Source organism: Castor canadensis, chromosome 3 (genome assembly GCF_047511655.1).
Source record: "Castor canadensis chromosome 3, mCasCan1.hap1v2, whole genome shotgun sequence".
Taxonomy (NCBI): Eukaryota; Metazoa; Chordata; class Mammalia; order Rodentia; family Castoridae; genus Castor; species Castor canadensis.
The window spans coordinates 190,460,601-190,483,878 of record NC_133388.1 but is presented as its reverse complement, the minus strand read 5'-3'; the positions used below and the strand labels follow the sequence as shown (position 1 = coordinate 190,483,878).

At 52.1% G+C, this 23,278-nt stretch overlaps 1 protein-coding gene across 8 annotated transcripts in view; it reads left to right on the top strand.

Annotated features, from left to right (window-relative positions):
- The window catches only part of St3gal1 (ST3 beta-galactoside alpha-2,3-sialyltransferase 1), a 90,217-nt gene that overhangs the window by 35,221 nt on the left and 31,718 nt on the right, over positions 1-23,278 (top strand). For 2 of the 8 annotated variants that reach the window (XM_074069265.1, XM_020174462.2), the window contains one exon: positions 17,306-17,395. The exons of 4 other annotated variants lie outside the window; for them this stretch is intronic. The gene's annotated coding sequence lies outside the window, so the exon portion shown is untranslated. Of the gene's footprint in view, positions 1-10,918; positions 11,346-17,305; positions 17,396-23,278 lie in introns of those variants that run through there. 2 more of the 8 variants (XM_074069266.1, XM_074069268.1) reach the window with 2 other exon arrangements.

Here is a 23,278-nt window from a genome sequence, read left to right as displayed (position 1 = left end):
AAATCCCTGCAGGATCTACACAGACAGCACCCGTGTGTGCCTCACCCATGGTATCCCATGCCACCCCACTGTCATTCTTCCCCCCATGCACGTCTGACCTGCTGTACATTACCTTCTCCCTTTGTTCTCCATCTTCCTGAGAACTCTAGCTCTATTCATTGGTGCTGGCCGGTGGTGTCCCCTGCTGTGGTCTTGCCCTGCTTGGAACATGACCTTGCCCATATCAAGTGCTCGGTAAACACGGAAGGGGGGAGTGCACAAGGTATGGGGGGGAAGCCGTGAAGACCCATCCAAGGTCTCAGAACACGACAGTCAGCAGAAACAATGCTTAAGCACATTCTCACTGAGTTCTCCCCAGAAACTGTTCAGAGGATCTGCGGTGTCTCATTTATTTCCTGCTCCTGTCACCTTGATGTCATGGCTGAAACTTTCCCATGCTACTTCCAATGGCTTGTGAGCTAGCGTTTCTCTTGCTTCAGCATGTAGAAGAGGTTTTGCTTGATGGTTTGGATAGCTCTGGTATTTACCCAGTTGTGGAACTGCTGGGCGCACAGCTGCCCATGTCCCTGTGCTCTCCAGGGACTCCCCAGAATGGTCACAAGTCCACCCTCCCATTAGCAGGGCGGGAGGTCATGGCTGCACATGCCCAGCCCTTGCACTTGGGGTCTCAGTGCCTTCTAAATTTTGCCAGGCTAATAGATGTCAAGTGATGTCCCCTCTGTTTGCGTGGACATTTCTCCTAGGGCTGATGAGGCCTCTGTGCCCATCCTGCCTTCAGCCTGGCCGCTCGGCTTCCCCTCCCTCACCCTGCTGTGGGCTTGCAATTTGCAATTTAGCATAGACAGACATTTGCCCCTTCAGGAAGCTGTAGTCCCAGGCCTTTCCTTGGACCCCTCAGCTGCCCTTCTAGAATAGCAGGCTGAGGTCTTGTTTACAAACCCTCCAGAGTCTCACTGGGTCAAAGCCTGCTCCAGCACATGCAGGCGGTACAGCTCCAACCGTCACCCTTGACCTGTCTGAGCCTTCGGTCCTTACCTGCAAATTGGGAATGCAAAATAGAGGCCACAGGAGTTTTCCTGGTAATGGGGAGAGACAGTGTGTGTGAAGTATTTGCACACTGTACAGCCAGCAGATTGGAGCTCAGGGGGTGTCAGAGCCTTTGTAGTCCCTCGAGGTCACTGTGTCTTATCTGACCAGCCTCCAAATCTGGGAGGCCTCCCAGGGAGGGCTGTTCAACACCTCTGTACCTCTGTGCTCAGCTTCCAGTGGGGCTCGGGGAACAAAGACCTGGGGTGAGTCAGCCAGCCTCATTGTGAGACATTGAAGCATGCATGATGGTTTTTACAGTCCCTTCCAACCCTAAAATTCTCTGAGCAGGAAATTACCTGGGAAAAATCTCCTTGTGGGTACTTCCTAGGTTTCCAGACAGCAGGTAATTATGGGAGTCTGTGGCATGGCACAGGGCTCAGGGCTTGCCTCCTGGCTGCCTGGTGCACTTCAAGGCCACTGTCTTTCTGCTAACCAGGGAACCACAGCAGAGGCAGGGGCTGTCCCTCTAGTAGGGAGTGGGAGTGGCACTGGAGGACTCAGCCTTGAGCTGTGTGCTGTATCTGTCTACCCTGGGTATGGAAGGACAGTGGGTCAGGAATGTAAGGGGCAGACAGCAGGAGAGGAGGAGAACTTGAACAGCCAGTCTGGGGTCACAGCCTTATATATCTACAAGGGCCACATGGTCAGTGTGAAGGGTGAAGAGTTATGGGTGAGACAGCAGGGAGGAGTGGGGCCTGTGGTGAAAACCACCAGGTACCAGCCAATTTGATTGATGGCTACTGTTTCACCTGGGGTAAAGTAAGCCAGGCTGCTGCTGCTGCTTCCATTCTGTTTTCAAAGCAAGCCGGGGCCTTTAAAGTCACCAATAACTCAAAACTTCATCAGTTGCAGGGCAGCAGATGAAACCCTCCCATGAGGTTGGTCTCCATAGCTCTCACTGAGCCAATAGTTGATGGACTGGGAAACTGAGGCTCAGAATTTAGGAACTTGCTGAATGTTTCATGGCATCCCTGATCCTGTTGACCTGAAGCATGAGTCCTCTGTGTCTCGGTCTGGGTGTGTTGTCCACCTTCCTTATGGACTCCTACCACCAGTCTGGGCAGACTGAAGCCCAGAGAAGGAAAAGCTGGCCAGTCACCCAGCTGAGATCGGCAGAGCGCAGAGGAGAGCTGGGGTTCTGGGCCCTTGTCCATGGAACTGTCCTGTGTTGCCCAACATGTCTCTGTGATGGTTTCCATAAACGCCTAACCATGAACTTGGCACAGGGCAAAGGCTGGCTCAATGCCCAGCAGCAGGAAAAGTCTCCCTGGCTAATTCTGCGCAGGGCGAGTGGCACGTGTTTGCTGAGCTAACGTATTTATCCCCAAGGCACGGACAACAACTCTGGCGTTTTCTTGTAGCCTGATGCCAGAGCCCAGTTGAAGGATAGCTTTTAGCCCTGACCCAGGGTTCCTAAAGAGCCTGCTTGTTAAATCCTAGACTGAGAGGGGATGGATACTCTCCATATGTTCAGCCCCACGCTTAGCAAATGAACCCAGGCTTGGATTGGTGAGGGCTGAGAACAGTTCTCCAACACAGGATGTCTTGGCTGTGACCCCGAGCTGGCCATTATTAATCATTGCCCAGCTGTATCACAGAGCTATGGTGGGGGTCTTGTTGAGTGGATGCATCTAAATTGCAAAGAAAGGGCTAGAGAAATGCAGGCTGTTTAGCCTTGTATTTCTCCTCCCTGAAGGATGACATTTGAGCTGAGATAAGAATGGAAGAAAGGAGCCAGATGTTTCAGCCAGTGCAAAGGCAGGAATGCCCTTGGAGAAGTTAAGAACAGATATGATGTTAGTGTGATGGGAACAGAAAGCAAAGGAGATTGTAAGGGCCAAGCACAGATAGGAGGCCCCAGTAGTGCTGGGAGCAAGGCACAGTCTCCAGTACTCTCCCAAGACGGTATAAGAAGCTCACCCTAGAAGGTATGCCCCTCTACAAAGGCCAAAGCCATGCTTAGAGAGCAGAGGGGTCCAGGAAATTGAGAAGCTGGTGGCAGAGAGGATAGGTCACTCCTAAGGACACATAGGAGGGGAAGAATACTCACCTGGGCTGTGACATGAGCATAGGGTTTGTCTGAATAGCAAGAAGGAGGTGTTCTTCCCAGACACAGCCAGGACCCACTAGGAGCCAAGATAGGACGGGGTGGCATTGCTCCTGTCTCTGGAAGCTGTGTGTACATTGTAGAGTTGAACTGAAGGCCTAGAACCTGGACTAGAATGGTAGAAAGGCCAGGGCCCCAAGAGATCTCACGGTCCTAGCAGACGTGGGTGGAGCAGGATGAGCTGGGGTGGAGGATGTGCCCTGTGTGGGTTTCCCAGCTCTGCGCCTCTCCCCTGGTCCTGGCTCTCACTGTGTGTTTGAGGACTGGATCCTCGGGGGACACTGGGCCCATGGAGTCTTGAGAGACCAGTCCAGTCAACCGCCTGGTCCTTGGCAGCTGACGTGGGACTTCCCTAGATCCTCTTCATGGAAGCCATCAACATCTCTGTCCCTATCCTCTGGTAGAATCCAGACCCCTCGTGGTCTGGGCTGTCGGGTCCCATCTGAAGGACTTGTGGGTTTCTACTTGGTATAGCGTCTTCTCTCCCCTTCCTCTGACCCAGTTTCCAGGGTGGTCCTGCCCCCAGTGTGGGGTTGAAGACCCAATTTTTCCACTATAAATTTTCACTGTAAACTCAGAACCCAAGCGGGCTTTGCAGCAGGCAGGTGGGGGTGGCGTTTGATTCTCTGGTGGCTGCTGTCACACTTGGCTTTGCACATTTCTGAACTTCGTGACACACTGGAGAAATGGGCTGGAACTGACCCTTCATGAACTCAGGCTGGCCAGGCCACCTCTCAAGGGCCCTTTACCTTCCTGAATTTCCATGGCCTCTTGGTAAGAGGGAGGTGCCACTGTGTGACACTTTGGGTCACAGCAAAGGCAAAATGAAGCAGCTTAGGATCTTGGGCTGTACCAGGGTCAGCTCCAGAGCCCGACAACATGGATCTGGGTACTTACACTGCCATCTGTGGGCTGTGTGACCTGGCCAATTGACTTTGCCTCTCTGCGCTTGCCTAATTATGGAGTGACAGTAAGGCACCTAATGACAGGTGATTTGGAAGACTGGGTGGCTTAGTCCACATAAAATGAAACAATGCTCACATGAGTAGTGAGAAAGTGTTAGCACTCACATGAGAAATGCCAGGCACACAGTAGGTGCTCAATAAATTCAACTGTCCCTCTGCTGTGAGATGTGCTGGGGAAGGTACATTACATCCATCTTTGGCACTTCTGCCCAGACTGGCGATGCTGTGTGGCTCCCTCCCACAATCACCATTCAGGAAGGTCTTGCTTTTCTGTCCTTAGCAAGCCCTGGCTTGCTGAGAATTTTCAAGACGTGTTTGTGGATCTTTTTGAAAACCCTAGATGTGCTGAGCATTGGTGGCTCACACCTGCAATCCTAGCTACTTAGGAGTTTGAGATTGATCAGGTGGATCGCAATTTGAGGCCAGCCTGGACAAATAGATCTACCAGATCCCATCTCCAAAATAACCAGAGCAAAATGGACTGGAGGTGTGGTTCAAGCAGTAGAGCACCTGCTTTACAAGCGTGCAGCCCTGAGTTCAAATCCCAGCTCACCAAAAAAAAAGCTAGATGAGTACTTATTTCCAAAATATGCGGGTGTGTCAAAAGAATTTATTCCGGCGCTGGTTAGTAATCCTGGGGACTTAACAGGAGAGCAACAGGGTTTCCGGTTCCAGGCTCTCGTCTGCTGTGGCTGCCACCACTCTTGTTTACCACTTCAGGTTCCATTTGGAAAGGTCGCTGGTTATGTGTGTGCCTCATACAGTGTGAGGGCTTAGGGGAAAAGACCTGGCGATTTGCTACCGTGCTCCTTTCTACTTTGTCCCCTGTCCTCTCCTGCTGGTGGATTTTTTCAATTCCCCTGCTGTTGTGAGCTTGCAGTGGCCTCCCCAGGGCCCAGGAGAACCACTGAGCCCAGATACATGAGGCTGCCACTGCTGGGGAGAAGCACCAACAATGTGTGTAGAGCACCGCCCCTGTGGGTCACCTTCCCTGTGCTCCCGCAATGGCAGCCTCCCACTCATGGCGGTCACAGGCTGCATGTGCTTAAGAACAGGTGTGAAGTGAACCAGCCAGTTGGAGGTGGAGCCGTCCTCAGAGAACGGTGAGCCAGCTTGGATGGCCGCCTGGCCTCAGTATACCTCCTGTGTATATAGCAAGTGGCCCAGCCTCCTGAGCCCAAGTTCTGGCTGATGTGAGATGTCAGAAGATGGGATACTCATGGACTTGTGTCCAACTGTACCTTCACCAGCCAGGGAAACCCAGAGAGGCCCTTGGGAAGTGGAGCTGGTCTTTAAGAGGCACCAATGGTTTACTTCTGAGCCTCCATCTTTGGCATTGATATAGCCATTGTGACAGTCTTGGCCTCAAAGTCCGGGGATGACAAGAATGTCCCGAGGGCAGAACAAAACCAGAGGAGATTCTCAGGGAGACTTTGTCCTTTAGTAATTTGTTTGGTGACTTATGGCTGTCTCCCTCCCCCACACCCCACCCCACCAGAGTGACCTAGTAAAACCATCCCTTCTGTCAGAACACTGCAGCCCCAGGTGCAACAAGTTTCTTCTGGCCTCAGGGATTCTGTGACACCTCCCTCAGCCTGGACCCTGCTCTTCTCTTTGTGTGGATGCCTCACTCAGGAACTCAGACATCAGTCCTATGGAGCTCAGAGAGAGAAGAGCACCTGCTCAGAGTCACACAGCAGCAAGTTGTTGGACAAGGTTGACAAACCCTGTGCTCCTAGCTCTTGATGGCGTGTTCCCAGTGACAGGGCTGGCCTATATCTGTATAGTCTTTGTTGCTAGCCACTAACCATGAGGCCGGTAAGCACCGGAAGTCAATCTGGGGCCACAGAGTGCCTTTATTTTATATTTAATTTTAATTAAAGTCACTCATTTGGTTACTTACATGAACTGGTTAATTGATTATTGTAGCTAAAACACTGTTTTCAAACTGAAGTTGAATTTGAATTGGAAATAGTTACATGAGGCAAGTAGCTTCAAAGAACTGTGAAGGCCTAAGCTGTCACCTCTACCTGCCAGCTAACAGCTTAGCTTGCTGGCAGATGCCGCAGAACCTATGAACTCCATGGACCAGAGATGAAGACTTCATTCCACACAAGCCATTAGGCAGCCCTAGCTTCCACTCGCACCCTTTCTACTTAGATTTGCTGCAGAAGTGTTCTCTGTTGGCTGCTCTGTTTGATTTGATGGGTAAGAAGGAGCTGCTTGTTTACTGTGGCATTTCCAACATCCAAAACATGTTCCCTGGCATGTTCCAGGGATCCGGTGATTTTTGCGGCTTTGTAACAAGTTTGGACCAGGTATTTGCTGAGGATCTTGCTCTAGAAAAAGTTCTGTGGACTTAGAAGGGCACCCCATCCTCCTGATGGTTACAGCTTAGCCCATTCCCACACAGGGGCTCTTAGTTCCTCGTTGCAGAGCCTGAGGCAGGGGTTCCTTGACAGAGGATTACTGAGAAAGTGTTCCAGGAGAAGGGGATGGAGCAGGATGGGGCAGGAGGAACTGCTGAGCTAGGCTGTGTTCCCAGCTATAGTGACCATCCTGATCCCACACACAACTCTGGGCACAGGCTGTACCTTGAGACTGGCCCCACACCGAGGCAAAAGAACCAGCCCCCGGTAGCCTGTGTCCCCCCATCACTGTGGGCTTCCCAGGGTGTTGGGTGGGGAGGGAGAGGTCACTTCCCAGATGAAGCAGCTCCCTTTGAGCAGGAAACTTGAGTGCCAGGAGGGCAGGGCTTGGTAATCAGGAGCCAGCCCTGGGCTCCTTAGGTCATAGATTGCCCCGGTGACCCCTGGAGTCACGTCACCTGGAGTCACGTCACTGGAGAGGCAAGTGTCAGATTTTCATTGTCTTGAGTCCTGCTGGATTTCTTTATAGATGTGGGGGTCAGGCAGGCCTGCACAGCCTTTCTGGAGGGGGCATTGCACTGGACAGTGAGCAAGTCCAAGCATGAAAAAAGTCTCAGCTCTTTCCCAGAAAAGGAAGCCAGAGGTTTTGAAGTGACTCAGAAGACCTTGTTGTGTTGTGTAAACTTTTGGTGGAACTTGACTTTGGTCTTCCAAAGCAGCACGAGGGGTGAGTCTCATCCTCTGCTGTGCAAGCAGGAGGCAGGGGTGTAATGCCCAGCTGGTCCTAGGAAGCCAGGGTTCTAGTCCAAGTTCTGAGGCTAGCCAGCTGTGTGAGCTTGGGGAAGGTACTGCCGTTTTAGATTCACTTTCTCCTCTAGGAAGCAGAACTAGAGGAGGGAAGAGGACTCGGCTCCCACGTGCACCCTCCCACCCTCCTTTCTGTCTTATTTCTGTGACTGATCAAGGTAGCCCAGCCTTCACTTCACAAGAACACAGTGCATCCTCTTCACTCCTCCCCAGCCTGCCTCCTGTGGGAGCTACACCTTGTGCAATGCAGACCTCCCACATTGCCTGAGGATGTCATCATCCTGTTTGTCTTTACCCCTAACCCATCCCAGCACATCATACCCTCATGCTCACTGCTACCCATACTGGGCTCCATGACAGGCACTGGGCTGAGAACTCTGTGCATCTCTGACCAAGTCCTTCATCAGCCTCAGGATGTATGTGTGCTGACCATATCAATTTGCACCTGAGGAAAGCAAGAGTCAGAGAAGTGAAGTGACTCCTTATCCAAGGCCACAGAACCGTTAAATGGCAAAGTCTAGGCAGAAACTGGATATCCTGACCACCTACTCAGTACTTATAGTAATTGCAAAAAGAATTCTGTGTCTGTCAGCTCTGCTGCATAACAAACAATCCCCAAAGCTCAGTGACTATCGACAAATCTCGTTCACATTCCAAGTGGACGAGCTGTGGGCTAATGCAGCCGTGACTTCATGAAGCTTCACAAGTTCTCTCAGCCTCAGTTCCAGGCTCATGACAGACCTGAGAAGACCACCTGGTCAGGTTTACCCCATCAGCCCAGGCACATTGTGGCTGCTCACATTCTGTCGGCCAGAGCCGTGACATGGCTTAGCTGGTATCAACTGAGCAGGGAGACATTGCCCTCCCAAACAAAGGCTGGGGCCAGGAGGCAGGAATAAGTATTTGCAGAGTACAGTCGGCCAGGGGCCACTGGATCTGGCTCCATCATTTAACAGTTGTGTCAATGTGCTCCACTTTCTTGTGCCTCGGCTTCCCCATCTGTAAGATGGGGGGGTGCTACTTACAGCTCTGCATTCCTTTGCCTGGGCCGCCAGCACAAAAACCACCAGTGGGGGACATAGAGGACAGAAATGTAGTCTCTTATGATTCTGGAGGCTGGAAGTCCAAGATCAAGGCTTTAAAGGGGTGATTTCCGGAGCGGGCTCTTCTTAGCTCAAAGGCAGCACTTTCCCCACTTCCCCACCCTCCTTCTCTCATAGGGAAAGAGCTCTGGGTGATGTTTCTTCCTGTTATAAGGACCGGTCCCTTAACATGGTGACTTCACTTAACCTTGCTACCTTCCTCAAGCCCCCAAGTCGAGACTCAGTCACACTGGGGTTGGAGGCTTCACCATATGAATGTGGGAAGGAACACAGCACAGTGCACAGCAGGGTCCTCTCCCCTTGTGGTTGTGAGGATTCAGCGGGCTCCACACAGGGCAGGCTGGCTTACAGGTCAGCGCCCAACAACTGTAGGCAGCACTGGCACCCTGGCCACAGCACGTCCTGTCCCATGTTGTGCTCACGGATTCTCCCTGCAGTGATGATGTCTCACTGTGTTCATCACCTGTGCCAACTCACGGACATACTAGGTGCTCAGAAAGGAAATGTTTTGACTCATCCCTTGCAGTGCAAGGCAGTGGGCTGGAGACCACCAGGCTTGGAGGAGCCCTGAGCGTGTGCCTGCTGTGTACCCTGCCTACATTGACTCAGGCACCTCATTGTCTTATGTCAGGCTGGTGGAGTGTCTCAAGTGGTAGAGCTCCTGCCTAGCAAGAGTGAGCTCCTGAGTTCAAACCCCAGTGCAGCCAAAAAAAAAAAAAAATCCTCATTGTCTTATATCTATTGGGACACATCACACCAGGACAGTTTGTTTTGCCAGCCAAGACTTGGTGGATCTCAAGTTCTCATGGCTTCTTGTGGGATGTCTAGGGAAGCTGGGCAAAGTTCACAGCCAGTCAAATCACATCCTTTCTCACAAAAATGTTCTCGACTCCAAAGGGATGCTACCTGCCATGCCCCTCCCATGGTACAGTGTCCCCCAGCAAAGCACTGTGGTGCCCTGCATGCAGGCTGGTTGAGGCAGCTCCCTGCCTTATGTCTGGCCAGTGGCAGGGTCTTGCCTGTGAACTTGTGTTTAAGAACTTCAGTAGTCACCTAAGCTGCCCTTGGGATTTCTTGGCAATGCTGGAAACCCCTTCCAACTTTCCCAACCTCATTTGTGTTTTTTTTTTCTTTTATTCATATATGCATACAATATTTGGGTCATTTCTCCCCCCCCCCCGCCATTTGTATTATTGTCCCCACATCTGGCCTTGTCCAAGAGGGGCTATGTCTGAGGCCGTCTGTTTACAAAAACCTCTGTCAGCTGGGAGGAGAGATCAAAGGACATGGGGACAGCAGCTGTTCCAAGCTCTCCACTTGATGTGGCCCAGTGCAACAGTGTCAGGGAGAGCACCATGTGGAAGATTCTGGTCTCTCTCCAGCCCACTGCTGATTCATGGTAGAATGACAAATTCAGAGTGTTTTGATTCTCTTGGCCTTAACTTTAGCATCTGGGAATTGGGAACACAGACATTGCTCAAAAGATGTGCAACATCTGGACTAGGATGAATGATGTTGATGATGGTGGTGATGGTGAGGATGGGGGTGGTGATGGTGTAGATGATATGAAGTTGGTGGTGAAGATAGTGACAATGGTATTAGTGATGCTGATGGTGATGGTATCAGTCATGATGACAGGATAGAAGGCTATCTCTTAAAGAGAAGGCATTTACCACATGGCTAAGCACTTTGGTGAACTTAACCCTCTGAATGGTCCCAACACCTCAGCAAGCAGATGCTATTATCTGTCACTTACAGATGAGGAAACTGAGGTACCACTAGGTGAAGTGACTCACTGAAGGGGTGCGGCCATTGAGTGATAGAGCTGGGCTGGAACCCAGGCCATCTGGTCTCACAGCCAGTATGCCTAAGCACGCGTGTAACATGAACATCCGTGGGCCTTGGGTCATCCATTATTGACAGCAGCTGCAGTGAGCTCAGGTTCATGGCCACAGGCCACTCGGTGAGGGGGAGCAAGAAAACTGTGGCTCTGGCCCTCAGGAGGCTCTTCCCATTCTCATCAGCTGGCAGGAAAGCATGCCCCTGCCTCTCAGATGACAGGAGAAGCCCAGAGGTGGCTGTCACTGTCAGTGGTTGTGCAGTGAGGTCCTCCTTGCTCAGCATTGAAGGCCGACACTAATAACCATCACACCTCTCCCGTTCTCAGATCCAGATTCTCTCTTCTCCACAAAGTGCCCCTGTGACTGTTTCTTGCCAGTTAGAAGAATGTTCCAGAGTCAACAGGCCTCTGGACCCTACCCTTCCTCCATCCCACTGTGACTTGTGACCTGCCACCCACTGCAGGCACAGGGGTCAGGGGAGAGGGCGGCCTTTGACCTGGACCCAGCGCTGTCCTCTGCACCTCTGGAGCTGGGCTCACTCTGAGCTGGTTTTTCTGCAGGGCAGGCGCTCTGGCTGCCTCTTGGCTGTGGGAGGTTGGTGTTGTGATCTGTGCAGGGAGGTTCCAGAAAAGTGCTCTCCCTGCCAGCCCCCCTCATCCTGCAGGGCTGAGCCAGCAGCCCCTCCTCCTGGACAGCTTTGATTCATTCCTCGCCACCCTGAGTTTCCCAAGGTGCTTGAAACTCTGGCGAGCGCACCATATTTAGCGTTTCAGAACAGGAAGTAGTGTTAAGAGGTCCTGCCTGCAGAGTTTTCCCTTTGTGGCTTGGGACAGGAAGTTCAAACACGCAGGCCAACTAGCTGTGCCTGTGCCATTCTGTGCCCACACTAGGTGGATGACAGGACTGAGTCACTTCACAGAAGCAGTAAATGTTTACTATGTACTGCTGAGCTGAGCAAATTGCAAGAATTCCCTGCCTAGATCTTTACATCCTCTCCTGGTGGTGAGGATATTCTTCAGATGAAGAAACTGAGGCTCAGAGAGTTTCCTGAGGTCACACAGCAGGTAAGCACCCAGCTCTAGTTGACTCAAGAAACTGTGCTCTGAATTGCTTTACTTCTTTGCCTGCATCCCTGGTGAATTGATTGTCCCCTCTGCCTTTAGCTCTGTAAAGGAGAGGCCTGTGACTGTTTTGTCTTGGTGACCTCATGAAGACTCCTGGGTTGGCAGGAAAGAACCCTGAGACAGAGAACTAAGAGGAGGATGTATTTGATGAAAACACTCCTAGGGCGCTGGGTTCAGGAATGAGTGATGGTGGCTGAGGGGGACCATGTCCATCCTCCAGGGATGTCCCTCTGAGGTCCCTGCTGTCCAGGAACCAGAGCCCTGAACTCACAGGGGGGCCAGCACCTCCTCCATGTTGTCATGTCATTCACATCCTGCCCTAGCCACACAGGAGCCAGCTGGGCAGGTCTCACCCCTGCTTGCCACAGCCCCAGTGGTTGGAAAGTTGCAGCATGGTTTTGTATTATTTTTGGTTGTGTCATTTTTGCAAAAGGCAAAATGGCTGCCTGAGTGCTGCCTTCCCTCCCAGAAGACACTGATAGGCTCGGTCAGCATCAGTGAGGAGAGGAAAACCTCCAAGCACATGATCCCAAGCTTATGGGCCACTTGCTCCAGCTGGACACTGTCCCTGGCTGATTGGAAGTTGCCACTGTGACTATCCCACCTTCTACGTGAGGACTCTAAGGCCGGAAGTGGCCAGGAGCTCCCACTTCCTGTGGTGGACACAGGCCAGAAGGAACCTTTGTTCCCTGGGCCATGCTGGGCTCCAGGTCACTGTATCTTCAGGCCGCAAATATCTGTTGAGGGTCTACCACCATTCTCAACAGGGGGGAGCCTGTGACAAGACAGGCAGGGGAATTCCCAGCCCTCCTAGTAGAGGGAGACAGACAAACATACAGGTAACTCCATATGCAATAAAGGGTCCTTTCACAGTTGAGACTGGGAAGGGAAATGCAACAGAGCCAAGTCAGAGGGACAGTGATGCTGCTTAAGGGTAGCAGGAAATGCCTCTCTGAGGACGGCCTGTTGGCAGAGCCACAGGTGCAATGAGGGAGCGAGCCCCATGGAATCTGGGGTAAGAAGATTCCTGTGGAGGAAGCAGCGTGTACAAAGGTCCTGAGGCATGAAATATGCTTGGTGCTCCAAGTCAGTCTTCAAGCTTGATTCTCTTTGTGCTCTTCTTCCCACCCTACCACCGACAAGGCTACTGCGTGTCTCTAATCCCCTCCATCTGTCAGCTCCATGTGCCTGTGTGTGGCTAGGGGCAGGGGTTGACCAGACACGAATGGGGCAGAAGAAAGGCGTAGCTTTAGGAAGAAGTGGTTTGTCTTAATCCTTAATCCTCTTGCATACCACACTCTTTGGTCAAATTCAAAACAGTTTCATTGTTGCTTTGCGTCTATTCTCTAAGCACATTTTTGAACTAAAGTAGTGAGTTTTTAGTGCACTGCCCTCCAGTATTTCAGACCCTTCTTTCCAAGCAGAGCGAGCCTGGATTCAGAAATTGTAGAGACAGAGTCAGGAAGTATGTCAGGCTAGGCGGCTGCTCTGCTGCTGACCCCAGGGAGGGAGGCCCAGCAGATGGAGCCTGAGGAGAGCAGAGGCCAGGGTACCACTGAACTGGTGTAGCTGTCGGGACTGTGCTCCCTCTTACCATGTGGGCAGCTCCTGGGCTGGCTGTGCTGGAAGGCTGGAAGGCTCCTGGGCTGACCATGTGGTCAGGGGTTTCAGGACCCCAGCTTCTAGGCTTGGTGCCACCACAGACCTGCCTACAGCTGTGGCCACTCCCATGCCTCTCTGAACCTCAGAACATGAAGCAGGAAGCTGATGTCACCCACATGCTCCTCTGTGGCCAGCAGCCAGGCCTGGAGACAGTGCTTCCTTTGATTTGCAGGCCTCTGGCTCCCAGCGGAGAGATGCCCTGGCAAGGGCAGTGCCTGGTGGTCCTGCCTCAGGCTTCAGGCCCTCCTCACCTATCTTGCCTGGGTCCTGGGGTTGCAGAGCCAAAAACTCATTTCCAGGAGCCATAGAGCGGCTCTTTCCTAAGTCTTCCATTAACTGAATCTCATTCAGCTGGAAAAACAATCAGCAGAAGCAATTCGGCCTGGCCACTGGGCTGAGTCCTGGGAGCTTCTGAGGAACACTGCCCCTTTGCTCCGAGAGCCCCAGCCTGTGGGGCAGGAGCCCAGCCCTGCTGCTCCCTCACCAAGGGACAGTCCGCTGGCCGGCAGATCTACCAGTACCCTGCCTGCAGGGAGCAAGCATCAGCCTATCCATCTGTCCATCCAACCCAGCCAATGTTAGAGTCCCCACGCGGGGTGGGGTCAGGGCAGTACCAGGAGTTCAGCACTAAATAAGACCATGCATGTGCCCTGCACGCAGCTCCACCTCACCCCATTGGCCAGAAAGTTCTTGGCCGCACTGGATCTCACAGTCCCTAAAATGTAAATATGCAGGAACTTTCGCCTCTCGTCTTGTCTGCTATCCCCAGTATCTGCTCCTGGTCTGTTACATTCAACAACCCCTGTGAGCATCACAGGATCCCTGGGGAGCAGAGAATGGCTGGAGAAGATGTCAGGAAAGCTGCCTCTGACACAGGAGTGCTCCTGCCAGGAGGAGCCTGACACGGAGGGTGCTGGATCAGCAAGGGCCATTATTTTACTAAACTGATAATAAAACACTTTACATGGAGAGCAAAACTGCAGGGCGGGGGGTTTAGGGGAGGCCTGGGATTTGATTTTATCTCCCACCGCAAGAGCACAGGCCTATTCATGCGTCCCACTCAGTAATCCTGGAGGGGCCGGACAGAGGCTCACACACAGTGGCAGGAACATGGAGCTTAGGGATCCACCATTTTGCAGAAACAGCAAGTAGCCATGGTGCCTATACCTCAGGAGTCACCCAAGTGTAGGGCAGCCAAAGCCAACCTTGTGAATCACCCAGCATGACCCAGGGGAATGCAAGAGGCCAGGGGAGGAGAGTCTTCCAGAAATACGTTAGCATTGCACAAACTGGACTTGAACCCAATTGTGAGATGGGTACATCACTATTGTTGGCCCTCTCAGACTCAGTTTGCTCATCTATAAAATGGGGATTGTGCCTGCCTAGCAGGTGACTGTCAACAGTGTGCATGGTCACTTTTCTAGGAGCACAGTGGGAATTGACAGAAAGCCCCTGAGCTTTGGGGGCTTGGCTGTCTGTGCACGCAACTCCTCTCAGCTGGGCACGCACTCATGACACACCGGCTGATGACAGCATGGTGAGGAATACCAAAGTGATGGCTCAGGGGTGGTTTCTTTGAGGAGGTAGTGTTTGACCCAGCATCCTAAGTTTTGTGAAGGAGTGGCCTTGATTTTGGGAAGATTCTGTAGACACAGTTCCTGAGCTGGGCATGTTTGAGGGGTAGCATGGGGCCAGTCACACTCAAGAAGGACACAATAGAGGTGTAGAAGGTGGAGTCAGACATGAGATCGCCGATTCTTTGTGGAGAATCTTGCAGCTGTGATGTGAGCTTGAATTTCACCCCAGACCTGGCGGGACCTCTTTAGCAGAAAGGCATGAGGTCGATGGTTTGATTCTGTCCCCCTTAGGAACTAACAAAGTTAGCCTGTCGGTGTTTCAGGATGCTGGCAGAGGACATGAGCATCCTGGGTCAGAACCAAGGGACTTCTGTGCAGTGGGAGGAGCTCACTCCTTTGTGCACAGAGCAGGAGCTAAGAGCTCAGTGTGATCAAGTCTCAGCTTGAGAACTTAGGCCAAACTTGCAGGGGTCCAGCTCAGCACACAGAAGGCCGCAAAGGTTCTTGACTCAGATTCCAGCCCACAGCTGATTGAAGGCTCTGACTCGATCCCAGCCTGCACATCTCACCTGTAACACAGAAAGACTTGGTGCTGGGGCATGTGGTGGGGACCTGACAAGTGGAAGTTGAATCTGAAGGCCACCTGCTTATTACCTGCATTGACAAAAGAAAGCAAATCCACTGCAGTAGTTCAGTTTTTTGAGTTTCTGATTAGTCCTTTCTTTCCTGAGAATAATAATGTTTAATACGAGCTCCAGTGCAGTGCACTTGAGTATGCTCACCCACACACACATAGACACTTGCAAAAGCCCAGCCAGTGTCTTCTCTGGAGTGAAAGAAAACTGAGGGCTGCTGTGTTTAGAGCTGTGCCTCCCGCCAGCCCTGTGGTGCCCACCTGGGGAGAGCTGACGTTTACTGCACAGTGCCCCTCACCCACACAGAAGTCAGGACACTCAGGGCCAAAGGTCTGGCAGAGTCTTAAAGCTGGGCTTCAGATGGGTTTTGGCCAGTGCCATGTATGCTCCCTCCATACCAAAAGCACCCTAGTTTCTCCCTAAGACCCAAGAAGAGGAGCCAGCCTTGTCCCAACCACCACTGTGTTCCAGGAGATAAAAGAGTTTTAAAGCAAATGGGGCAGAACGAGATGTTTCTTAGCTGCTGGCTCCCCATGTGGGTGGCTCTTTGATGGGCAACAGGGGACAAGCTGTTCAGTCCTCCCACCCCCAGTGCTCAGAAGGGACCTCGGGGTAGTCAGTGCCCACCTGCTGGCCTGAGCACAGTTGGAACAAGAAGGTCCCCCCACCACACCTCCATGAGCACATTGTCATTGATGGCAGGGAGCCATTAGCTCAAGCACACCTCTCTCCTCCAGACTTGCCTTCTGGGTTGGATGGAGGGTGAGTAGCATCTGTGATCCCTTGGCAAGGAACAGGGCTGAGTGGTGATAACACCTTCGTTCTGCATGGACAGATGGGGTGATGCAGGACCGTGGCTGCAAGACCAGCCCAGGTCAAGAGGCAGATATGCAGCATGAAGAGCTCGGGCTCGAGTCAGACTGCTTGGACTGCCTTTTAGTTTCTGTTTTACGAGTGTAGCTCAGTTAGTACTTGATGGGAGTGACATACTTCCCTAAGCTTTCTTTTCCTCATCTGAAAAGTGGGCACATTGATAGTTTCAGTTAATGAATTGGAAAGAAGTTGCCAGAGAAAGGGCCAGACAGGGTGATGCCTTTCTGGACACTGAGGGTATTCTGTCCTCACAGCCTGCTAGGGTGTTGTTGGGGTTGTCTCTTGTTTTGCAAACAAGGATGAGGGATGGCTGGTCAAAGTCAAGTGACTTGTCCAGGTCACACTTTGAGCTGTGGAAACAGAATCCAGGCTTGAGTTTTACCTGCATGTCCTTGAACCTGCCTAAGTCCCTTTGCTCAGGTAAATAGTAGATGAGGAGACTTCTCCATGGCCATTCATTACACAAGGTGAGACGTGACCCTGAGTGTTGGTCAGCTTCCAGCAGAGGTAGAGAGCCATCAGGGCTCCCGAGCATCACCTGTGCACAATCCCCCAGCAATGGCATCCATCACAAGGCAAAGCCACTTCACGGCTGTGAGCCTGTGACCTTAGCCCTTACTGTCTCCACGTGTCCACTGTGAAAAAGGAAGGGGCATATCCCCTGCAAAGCTGGTGTACACTGGGGACAGGTGTTCGTACCGCCTTCCCCAGCAGGCATGTGCATGGATTTCTTCAGGCGTCACCAGCACCCGGGGAGATGGCTCCAGGTCTCCTGTCCCTCAGCTGCTCCAGGCTCTGAGATACCTCCCATGCTTCACTGATCACTACTGATCTGTGCGCTCTTGACTTACTCACTGGCCTTCCACTATACGACCGGCTGCCAAAGTTCCCTTGCATTTCTTGCCCCACCTAGGACTCGCCAGGGCTGTCTGGCCTCAGCTGCTCTGCAAGCCCCCGTCCGTGCAATGCCAGTCCTTGCCCATCTGCTCCAGCCCCCATGCCCCAGGCCTTCCAGTGGAAGGCTCAGCAGTCCCTTGCTAAGGGTGAGGTCCTGAGTGCCAGGCTTGGGGAACCCACAGCAGGTAGCATGGGCCCAGCCAGCTGCAGATGTGAGTAGTGGCACTTTACAACTAGGGCTGCCCTTCTTCTCCAGGAATTGGGCGGGCAGCTTTATCCCGACTGGACACTGTGACACTCCTCCAGCCCTTGGTGACCAGAGATGGTTCCTGCCAGACACCTGCTGGTGAGTGTTGGGCTTTTCTGTTTTAGCAACCAGGTTTACACTCTGGGCTGAATCCCCATTCCGGACCTCTCTGGAGGTTCTCTCCTGCTTTGGGAGCCTTCTGACGCCCTGAAGTCAGTGGAGTTGTTGTAGTTCCGTGGAAGTCAAGGGACGGGGAAGAAAGGAACCTGTCTAGCCACTTGTCAGCTTTGCAAACCTCAGCTCCAGAGTGGCCGGGACTCCCACCTCTCCCGGTTCAAAATCAGCTGACAGACGCAGATGGCTGTTGAATTTGTGTCCTGTGCCCCTGAGTAGCTATGCCTTTGTCATGATTTCCCCTTCACCTGAATAGGGACAGCTTGTCTTCTTCTGGGCATACGTGCAGTGGGACCGCCTTATGTTGCTAACCACATTTCTCCACTTCTAATGTTGCTTGGATGTCTTCAGACTCCAAATTTAGCACCCCTTTGTCACAGACATAAGAAGATTTGTGGATTTAAATTCCTTTTGTGCAGCTGAGCGTATGAAAACATATCCGACCACTACCACGTGACTTTAAGCCTGGCTAATCGTGCTTCTTTCGGGTTCCTCTCTGAACTACCCATTCTCAGCTGCCATCCGTGCTTCCTGGGAGGAGTCTTTGTCTGCCCCCCCATCCCCTTCCTTGTCCCCCAGTGAGAGAACACAAGCAAGCAAGCAAGGGGCGCCAGGGTCACAGGAGGAAGACTTCCAAGTACAAGGGCATGTTCTCCCATAGATGCCTCTTGGCTCTGGGGGAGATGGGTGAGAGTGAGTGTAGGAAGGGCATGGAAACTGAAGCCCCAAAGGAGATAGACTTTGCACTCCAGCCTCCATATGTTAGTGTGGTCATGGTGGTCCATGGCTCCATACCAGCTGTGGCTCCCCATTGCCTTCATCCCCAAGTCCACATTCCTAAAGACCTCCCCATCTAGCTCCATGTGCTGCAGCCACTCTGAAGGGCACCCCACTTTGTACACCAGTACCTAGAATTCTCATTGTGGCCACCGTGTACTTTTTTAGGGTGCCTGGTTTACTGTACCTCTCCCCTGTCCTTGTCATTCCTGTCATCTTCAGAACCCATCTTCAAGGCCACCTGCTCCATGAGCCTTCCTTTTAGTTGTTACTCACCACTTCTGAGACATTGAAGCCCTGGGTGTGGCCTCCCTAGAGGCACTGACCTTGTGAAAAGATTTATGTGCATAAACTGTCACACGCCCAACCCTGGCCTGAGGCTTCACTCTAGTGGTGAAGAGGAGCCTGCCACAAGTGTGTTCATCAGAGCACTGCAGGTGTCCCTGCCTGCCCAGGGGAAGGCTCGGGAACCAGTCCCATCCCTTATGGGCATTGACCTTGAGTAAGCTCCCAAAGTCCAAGGGCCTCTACCTCCCTCTCTGTTAGATGGATGACGGAGTCACAGTGGCCACTCCCTCAGAGCTGCATACGCATGGAAGGCCTGGCTTCTCAGGACCTGACTTCCTCCTCTACGGAGAAGAGGCGTACTGGGGCTTGAACTAGTGTTGGCAGAAAACCCATGTTGATAAAGCCACTGTCAAGCCAACCAAGCATCGGTAAGACGAGGTAGTAGGGTTGTCAAACAGACAAGGAGACAGAAAGGAGGGACACAGTCGTTGGCCACCAGATTTGGCTAGAGATACCTGTGACCCTTTGTCTGCAGGAAAAACCCTGAGGATCCTTTCTGATGGTCAAGCAGGAGTCTTGAATGAACTAGAGAATGAGGGTGGGTGAGGGAGTGAACTAGAGAATGAGATCAGAGCAGAGAGGGCTAGGGATTGAGGTGAAGTCAGTCATTGGCCAGCTATTGCTACAGGAACCTTGTCCTATAGCTCCCTCTGGCACTGGCTGCATTTCCAGGGGAGGAGGTAGGTGACTGTCATCAGGGAGCCTGAGGGAAGAGCACCTTCCCAGGACCTGGGATGTAATGTGCCTGGAACCTGAATGGTGTTGGGAAAGCCCCCTGTTTTGTCCTGGAAACAGCCCACACTGATGGCCTGAGCCTGGCCCGTAGGGAAGGGACCGGGGCAATGACTAGCTTACTCTACTCTCCCCAACAGTCACACACAACTTTGTGGCAAAGCAAACACAAAGCCTGAGAGCATGAGAGCCACTGATGTGGACAGTCCCTCAGTCAGCCTGGACCCAGCACAGGTCAGAGAAGGCACAGATACACCTGGAGGAGAAAACTACCCACCTCACAGCCCCTGCAAGATCCATTTGCCTCATTCCATCATTTCTCCCAGCTGTGACTTTAGCACAACTGACCCTCGGCCTGGTCAGGAAACCCCACTTGGATTCACATGGCTTCCAGGATGTGCCCAGTTGTCATGGGGCTACCAGCCCTTGCCTGGCCCAACCCTGACCACCAGCCTGCTCCGCCATCTTTCCTCTAGTGGTTTTTGGTTACACTTGACCTTTCTTTTGGTTCCTTGGACTTGCCTGCTCTCCTGACAGTCTGCTCTCCTGGGCTTTTGTCTTATCAGCCTGGTAACTGATGTACTCTACCAGGCCTCAGGCCATTCCCCCTTCTTTGGGTCACCGGCTAACCCATGCCATATGGGTCTATGTATGTTTCTTTTGTTACTTTTGGCAGTACTTGGGGTTTGAACTCGGCTTTGAGCTTGCTAGGCAGGTGTTCCACTGCTTGAGCCACACCTTCAGCCCTGAGTATGGGTCTATGTAATGAAATTTCATTCCGAGAAATGGGCTCATGCAGCTCAGAGGCTTGCAAGTTCAAATTCTGCTGAGCAGGCCCGAGGGAGAAGCACCTGGAAGTCAGGACTTGGTTTCCACAGTATAGTCTTTTACTGTACAGCATTACTGTCTGTAGCATTTGCTCCAAGGCCTTCAGCTGATTGGTGCAGCCCACTCACATTATCAAGGGCGAGCTCCTTTACTTAACCACCTTAGGTGTTAACCACACATGTTAGATACCTTCCCACCAGCACCTAGTGTTTGACCAAACTGCATGTGGCCTAGCCATGTAGACACAGTGGCTGTGAGTCTTTGCATGATCCTTGATGACCTCAGCCTCCAACCCACCCTGTGATGTGACATTTTGAAGGACAAAATCATCATTGGTCCAGAGAGGCTGCGGATGGCAGGTGCCCAGCAAGTCGTGAATGAAAGGGTGAAAGTGTGGGAGAGTCTGTAGGAAAGTAGCATCCAAATTAGAGGGCGTTGCCTAGATAGCAAGATACTGACCATCCACTCTCCCGTGCAATTTCTTCTCGTTTTGAGCTCCACATCCACTCACATGTGCACACATTATTTGTAATTTCTAGAGGAATGGTGAGTTGAGGCAGGGGACGTTAGGGGACGTTTTTCTAATGTTAATACAGTCGTGCACGGCTTGATGGTGGAATCCATGCTCAGAGACGCATTCATCGGTAGGCATTTCCGTCCTTGTGCAAGGGCCATGCAGTGCTCACAGAGGCCTGGGCAGTGCAGGTCAGCCACTTGCTCTGGCTTCTTGGTGTACTGAGGAGACGGGGCAAACATGAGCTGTCATGTGTTTTACAGTACGCCTTATTTATTTGGAGTCTACTTTGGAGTAGACTCCAAAGTAACAATGAAAAGTAGAGTATAACCGGGATGTGGGGCATGCCTGTAATCCCAGCACTCAAGAAGCTGAGGCAAGAGGATTAGGAGTTTGAAGCCAGGCTGGGCCACATGGCAAGACCCTTTCTCAGAAAATAATAATAAAAAGAATATAGTGAATCCCAAAGCCTTTCCCATACTTGTTTACGACCATTACCATATATAATCACATGGGCTCTGCTTTTGTGTGACAGTTAGTTTACAGTGTCACAACTCACACTAGTAGTGTGCTGTGTTGCTATGTTAGGGTGACTACAGTGTCACAGGCTACAGAAATAATTCCTCTCTGTTATAATCTTACAGACTCATCATCACACATGTGGTCGATCATTGACCACAACGTCATCGTGCGATGCATGACTACAGTAGCATTAAATATCCTTTTGTGAGGGTCAGGAATTGTTCTAGGTACCTTATAAGGTGCTTAGCATCCATATAAACCAATAGCATCCATTCCGATGCTGTATTAAGCATTTGCGATTACGAGTCACGTGGTTATAATAGAGGGTCTGTATCTTTACAAAATGACTGTCAGGGTTCACTGACTCTCCATTCATCTTTTATCTCAATGGAGTGTTGGGTGAGCAGGGACTGGGGCCATTGTCCCATATCACAGAGGGGAGCCCAGAGGTGGCTCCATGTCTCTGGCCATGCTGTGTGGCTGCCGCCCTGGGAGGAGAGGAGACTTAGGGCAGCACAGTTGGTGCTGGTTTTATTTGGGAGCTGTGGAAGGGCTGGCAATGACAAGGAACTAGACACCACCTGTTAGCGTGCAATGATTGGGGTCACCTCTCAGGCCCCACATCCCATGGCCAGGTTTCTCTTGGGGACTGATGTTTCCTGGAGGAAGCTCTGTCCTGCTGCAGCCAGGACCGAGCCTGACCTTGGGCAGGAGAGTGGCTCCAGCTCTGGGCTCAGCCAGGCCAGCTCAGCTGCCAGCTTTGTGGGTGACTAAGGGTAGGGCCAAGTTGGCAGGAGCTGACCAGGGAGAAAGAAACCAGACGAAAGAATGGCCTGAGTGGGCGTCACTCCACATCCTGTGGTACATGCTGCACCCACGAAGTAGGGACCATGTGTCCCTCTTCTATAGCTCAGATGTTGATGCTCAGGGCCTCAGCCCTGTGCCCTACTGTCCCCCACCTTGGCTGGAGTCCAAATTTCACCACCTCCCCTTGCAGGACAATGGGCAGGTCACTAGGCTGCTCTGCACCTCTATCCCCATCTCAGAAAGCTGTGGTAGCACCCAGGAACAGAGCCAGGAGACAGTGTGGGCTCAGGCAATTTAGGACAGGGTCAAGAAAGCCCTGGACAAGTGGTAGGTGTCCTCTTCATTGACAGCAGTGACACTGTGGCTCAACAAAGCTGTCCTGGAGGTTTTTCAACCCATATTTTTGAGATGAGACACACGAAGCCCAACCAGCCATGCATCCTCCCTGGGGTTGCACAGCAAAGGGTTCAGTGCCTTTTTGGATCCTCCCTGCAGGGCTCCACCCACCGGTGACAACAGCCAAACCTGCTCTAAGCCTTGTCTCAGCCCATGTCACCTGCTGGGATCCTTCCCCTGGGAGGACTAGAAATGGCCACCCCAGGGCAGCCAGCACAGAGAATTAAGTAGCTTCCATCTAAGGAGCCAAGCGCGCTGTAGAGTTTTGGGGGCTTGCTTCTCTTTTCAGTTCTGGCAGTGTTTTGAGATCAGTTCCCCTTTCTGAGCTCAACTTCTACAAGTGTCAAAGGAAGCTGACGCAAGTGTGACATGGGTGGAGTGTTAGCTGGGTCTCCATATGAGAAAATTAAAACCACTGGAGGGATTTTGGTGGTAAAACCTGACGTCTGGAGACATAGCTGTGTGTCCAGGCACATTTTAAACACTCCCTGAACTGGCTCATTTATTTCTCTGAACACCCTGTGAAGGAACCACTGCTCTTGTGTCCATGTTACAGATGAAGAAACTGAGGCAAAACTTTAAGTAGAAGGCTTTGATTCAGGGCATTGGTGTTACAGATTTGTTGTTGGGATGATAGGCATTATTTTGGCTGCATTGCTTCAGCCTGGGACTCTGAGGACAGAGCTTAGCACAGAATCCATAGCTGCCCTCAGCCTGGAGGCCAGGGAGGCAGGTCCTGGAGTCCAGTGCTCATGTTTGTGGCAGCCACCCAGCAGGCTCCACCCCTGGGCAGGAAGCCCAGTCTCTCCCTTCTGCTTACGCAATGTCATTGACTGATTGTGGCTAGGGCCCTCCATGCAAGGGAAGCTGGGAAACGTAGTTTT